General features: G+C 56.6%; 2 non-coding genes and 1 pseudogene across 2 annotated transcripts; all 3 read left to right on the forward strand.

Moving 5' to 3' along the window:
• Positions 1-1,862: 1,862 nt before the first annotated feature.
• Positions 1,863-3,672, forward strand: LOC144419496 (small subunit ribosomal RNA). Its single transcript, XR_013474101.1, has one exon. It is a non-coding gene; the product is annotated as a small subunit ribosomal RNA (ribosomal RNA).
• A 298-nt stretch (positions 3,673-3,970) lies between these two features.
• Positions 3,971-4,124, forward strand: LOC144419507 (5.8S ribosomal RNA). Its single transcript, XR_013474106.1, has one exon. It is a non-coding gene; the product is annotated as a 5.8S ribosomal RNA (ribosomal RNA).
• Positions 4,125-4,412: 288 nt separating this feature from the next.
• The window catches only part of LOC144419504 (large subunit ribosomal RNA), a 3,695-nt pseudogene continuing 3,107 nt past the window's right edge, over positions 4,413-5,000 (forward strand).

Raw genomic sequence — 5,000 nt, forward strand, 5'->3', positions numbered from 1 at the left:
ATGTCAGAGCGAAAGACAGTAATTTCGAATGAGCCAAGAAAGAGCGGTGCGGGGCCGGTCGGAGCGCACCCTTTTCTCGGTGGCTGGCGGGCGAGAGAGTGCTGCGTCGCCGGCATCGGCGTCGAAAGAAGCCGAGCCGAAAAAAGTTAAAGTACAAACGTGCAAGCATACTAACCTAACCCTAGGTAAGGCATGTCAGAGCGAAAGACAGTAATTTCGAATGAGCCAAGAAAGAGCGGTGCGGGGCCGGTCGGAGCGCACCCTTTTCTCGGTGGCTGGCGGGCGAGAGAGTGCTGCGTCGCCGGCATCGGCGTCGAAAGAAGCCGAGCCGAAAAAAGTTAAAGTACAAACGTGCAAGCATACTAACCTAACCCTAGGTAAGGCATGTCAGAGCGAAAGACAGTAATTTCGAATGAGCCAAGAAAGAGCGGTGCGGGGCCGGGCGGAGCGCACCCTTTTCTCGGTGGCTGGCGGGCGAGAGAGTGCTGCGTCGCCGGCATCGGCGTCGAAAGAAGCCGAGCCGAAAAAAGTTAAAGTACAAACGTGCAAGCATACTAACCTAACCCTAGGTAAGGCATGTCAGAGCGAAAGACAGTAATTTCGAATGAGCCAAGAAAGAGCGGTGCGGGGCCGGTCGGAGCGCACCCTTTTCTCGGTGGCTGGCGGGCGAGAGAGTGCTGCGTCGCCGGCATCGGCGTCGAAAGAAGCCGAGCCGAAAAAAGTTAAAGTACAAACGTGCAAGCATACTAACCTAACCCTAGGTAAGGCATGTCAGAGCGAAAGACAGTAATTTCGAATGAGCCAAGAAAGAGCGGTGCGGGGCCGGTCGGAGCGCACCCTTTTCTCGGTGGCTGGCGGGCGAGAGAGTGCTGCGTCGCCGGCATCGGCGTCGAAAGAAGCCGAGCCGAAAAAAGTTAAAGTACAAACGTGCAAGCATACTAACCTAACCCTAGGTAAGGCATGTCAGAGCGAAAGACAGTAATTTCGAATGAGCCAAGAAAGAGCGGTGCGGGGCCGGTCGGAGCGCACCCTTTTCTCGGTGGCTGGCGGGCGAGAGAGTGCTGCGTCGCCGGCATCGGCGTCGAAAGAAGCCGAGCCGGAAAAAGTTAAAGTACAAACGTGCAAGCATACTAGCCTAACCCTAGGTAAGGCATGTCAGAGCGAAAGACAGTAATTTCGAATGAGCCAAGAAAGAGCGGTGCGGGGCCGGTCGGAGCGCACCCTTTTCTCGGTGGCTGGCGGGCGAGAGAGTGCTGCGTCGCCGGCATCGGCGTCGAAAGAAGCCGAGCCGAAAAAAGTTAAAGTACAAACGTGCAAGCATACTAACCTAACCCTAGGTAAGGCATGTCAGAGCGAAAGACAGTAATTTCGAATGAGCCAAGAAAGAGCGGTGCGGGGCCGGGCGGAGCGCACCCTTTTCTCGGTGGCTGGCGGGCGAGAGAGTGCTGCGTCGCCGGCATCGGCGTCGAAAGAAGCCGAGCCAAAAAAAGTTAAAGTACAAACGCGATGCTAATGAGCGAGCCGTTGTCTCGACTAATATGTAGGGGGCGTTCGATCGAGCGTCTGGCTTGAGCGCTTGTCGGCCTAGCAGAACGGTCGCATTGTTATGCCCGGGTTTTAGGCACCGCTGCAGGCGGCCGGCAGAGCTCTTGTTTGTGCGAAACTGAATGGATCGAGCCCGAGAGAGGGCGAGCAAAGAAAAAACGCAAATCGCTCCGCCTGGCACTGCCGGCGAGGGCGTGGACGTCGCGGCCAGCGACTGTCGAAGCTGAGTACGGCCGCAGGCGATCGCCTCGGTCTTAAACGAATGCGACGAGCACGCGCCGGGCGGCCCAGCAAGGGCCGAGCGCAGCTGTCGCAGCTATCTGGTTGATCCTGCCAGTAGTGATATGCTTGTCTCAAAGATTAAGCCATGCAGGTGCAAGTACGAGTTCTCGTAAAGCGAAACTGCGAATGGCTCATTAAATCAGTCTTGGTTTATTTGGTCTCGTAAGCGAAGTGGATAACTGTGGTAATTCTAGAGCTAATACATGCATTAAGCGCCGACTTCGGGAGGCGCGCTTTTATCAGATCAAAACCGACCGGGTTCGTCCTGTGACGTTTGATGACTCTGGATAACCACGCGGATCGTACGGTCTCTGCACCGACGACGTATCATTCAAGTGTCTGCCCTATCAACTGTCGAAGGTACGCTACGTGCCTACCTTTGTGATAACGGGTAACGGGGAATCAGGGTTCGATTCCGGAGAGGGAGCCTGAGAAACGGCTACCACATCCAAGGAAGGCAGCAGGCGCGCAAATTACCCATTCCCGACACGGGGAGGTAGTGACGAAAAATAACAATACAGGACTCTAACGAGGCCCTGTAATTGGAATGAGTACATCCTAAAACTCTTAACGAGTATCCATTGGAGGGCAAGTCTGGTGCCAGCAGCCGCGGTAATTCCAGCTCCAACAGTGTATGCTAAAGTTGTTGCGGTTGAAAAGCTCGTAGTTGGATTTTGGGCGAGCGCCGCCGGTCCGTCGCAAGGCGTGTCACTGGTTGCGTTCGCCTCACCTTCGGTTCTCCGTCGGTGCTCTTGACTGAGTGTCGGCGGTGGCCGATAAGTTTACTTTGAAAAAATTAGAGTGTTCAAAGCAGGCTGTTCGCCTGCATAGTGTTGCATGGAATAATGGAATAGGACCTCGGTTCTATTTTGTTGGTTTTCGGAGCACGAGGTAATGATTAAGAGGGACAGACGGGGGCGTCCGTACTCTGCCGTTAGAGGTGAAATTCTTGGATCGGCGGAAGACGAACTACTGCGAAAGCATTCGCCAAGAATGTTTTCTTTAATCAAGAGCGAAAGTCAGAGGTTCGAAGACGATCAGATACCGTCCTAGTTCTGACTATAAACGATGCCAACTAGCGATCGGGAGGCGTTACCATGACGACCTTTCCGGCAGCTTCCGGGAAACCAAAGTCTTTGGGTTCCGGGGGAAGTATGGTTGCAAAGCTGAAACTTAAAGGAATTGACGGAAGGGCACCACCAGGAGTGGAGCCTGCGGCTTAATTTGACTCAACACGGGGAAACTCACCCGGCCCGGACACAGGTAGGATTGACAGATTGAGAGCTCTTTCTTGATTCTGTGGGTGGTGGTGCATGGCCGTTCTTAGTTGGTGGAGCGATTTGTCTGGTTAATTCCGATAACGAACGAGACTCTGGCATGCTAAATAGTTACGCGACCTTCTCGGTCGGCGTCTAACTTCTTAGAGGGACTAGTGGCGTTTAGCCACACGAGATTGAGCAATAACAGGTCTGTGATGCCCTTAGATGTCCGGGGCCGCACGCGCGCTACACTGAGTGAAGCAGCGAGTGTCTAACCTAGGCCGAAAGGTCCGGGTAACCCGTTGAACCTCATTCGTGATTGGGATAGGGACTTGCAATTGTTTCCCTTGAACGAGGAATTCCCAGTAAGCGCAAGTCATCAACTTGCGTTGATTACGTCCCTGCCCTTTGTACACACCGCCCGTCGCTACTACCGATTGAATGGTTTAGTGAGATCCTTGGATCGGCCCCGTCGCGGCTGGCAACGGCCGCGTCGGCGTGTCGAGAAGACGATCAAACTTGATCATTTAGAGGAAGTAAAAGTCGTAACAAGGTTTCCGTAGGTGAACCTGCGGAAGGATCATTACCGAAGGTGGTGGTAGGCCCCGGCCGACCGCGCACTGAATTGTCTTTGGGTGCCGCCGAGAGGGCGGCCGTCAATCGGGGTTCCGCCCCGTGCGACACGCGTAACACGTTGGCATAGCAAGGCAGCCGAGTGCGATGGTGGCTTCTGGGCACCGCGCTCGATGTGCCGCCGGCCCAGCCCGGCGGTCGCTCGGCGCCGTTTGTTGGTGTTTTTGTGCAGTTGTTGTCGGTGGTGGTTTTGTGGTCGATCCCACAGTGTGACGTCCGCGCGCTTCGGCGCCGGGCGAAACGTCGAGGACGACTCTTAACGGTGGATCACTCGGCTCGCGAGTCGATGAAGGACGCAGCCAAGTGCGAGAAGTAATGTGAATTGCAGAACACATTGAACGTCGACCTTCTGAACGCGAATTGCGGTCTCGGGTCAATCCCGGGACCGCGTCTGCCTCAGGGTCGCGTTCGTCCTCACCCGAGGGCCGTCGCCTGGCCTCTGCGAAGACGGCCGGGCGTCGCCCCAAGTTGAAGCGGTCGCCGAGCTTTCTCGGCGCGACCGCGTGTCCCGTACACCGCCGGCCCCTCGACGTGTTCAACTACGTTCGAGGGGCGGGTCCAGGTCGGTCGGTCCGGTCACGAGATCAAGACCGACCGTGGGCCAAGGCGGCGACGGTACGCGCTCGGTCGGCGCCGGCGGCGACGACTTGCGATGCCAGCGGGCCGTGTAAGAAACGGCCCGCTTGACACATACGACCTGAGTTCAGGCGAGAGCACCCGCTGAATTTAAGCATATTATTAAGCGGAGGAAAAGAAACCAACAGGGATTCCCTGAGTAACGGCGAGTGAACCGGGAAGAGTCCAGCGTCGAATCTGCGCGCTTTTCGAGCGCGCCGAGTTGTGACGTACGGAAGTCCCAGTGCGGCTGACGGCGAGCGCCGGTGTCCTTCTGATCGAGGCCTCGTCCCACGGCGGGTGTTAGGCCCATAGGGGCGCTTGCCTTGGCCGCTTCGGGTCTTCTCGGAGTCGGGTTGTTTGGGAATGCAGCCCAAAGCGGGTGGTAAACTCCACCTAAGACTAAATACGGTCGCGAGACCGATAGCGGACAAGTACCGTGAGGGAAAGTTGAAAAGCACTTTGAAGAGAGAGTTCAAGAGTACGTGAAACCGTTGAGAGGCAAACGGGAGGGCCCGTCAGGTCGCCGGCTCGCTTTCAGTTGGGTGCGGGGGCGCGCCGTCTCGGTTCGCGGACGCTTAAGGCGCCGCTGCCGAGTCGGCTCGCGCACCGTCTCAGCGCACTAGCGACCGGCGCGGGTCACGACCGGTTTGCCGTCGGTCTAAG

The sequence above is a fragment of the Styela clava genome, unplaced genomic scaffold (genome assembly GCF_964204865.1).
Source record: "Styela clava unplaced genomic scaffold, kaStyClav1.hap1.2 HAP1_SCAFFOLD_146, whole genome shotgun sequence".
Classification (NCBI taxonomy): Eukaryota; Metazoa; Chordata; class Ascidiacea; order Stolidobranchia; family Styelidae; genus Styela; species Styela clava.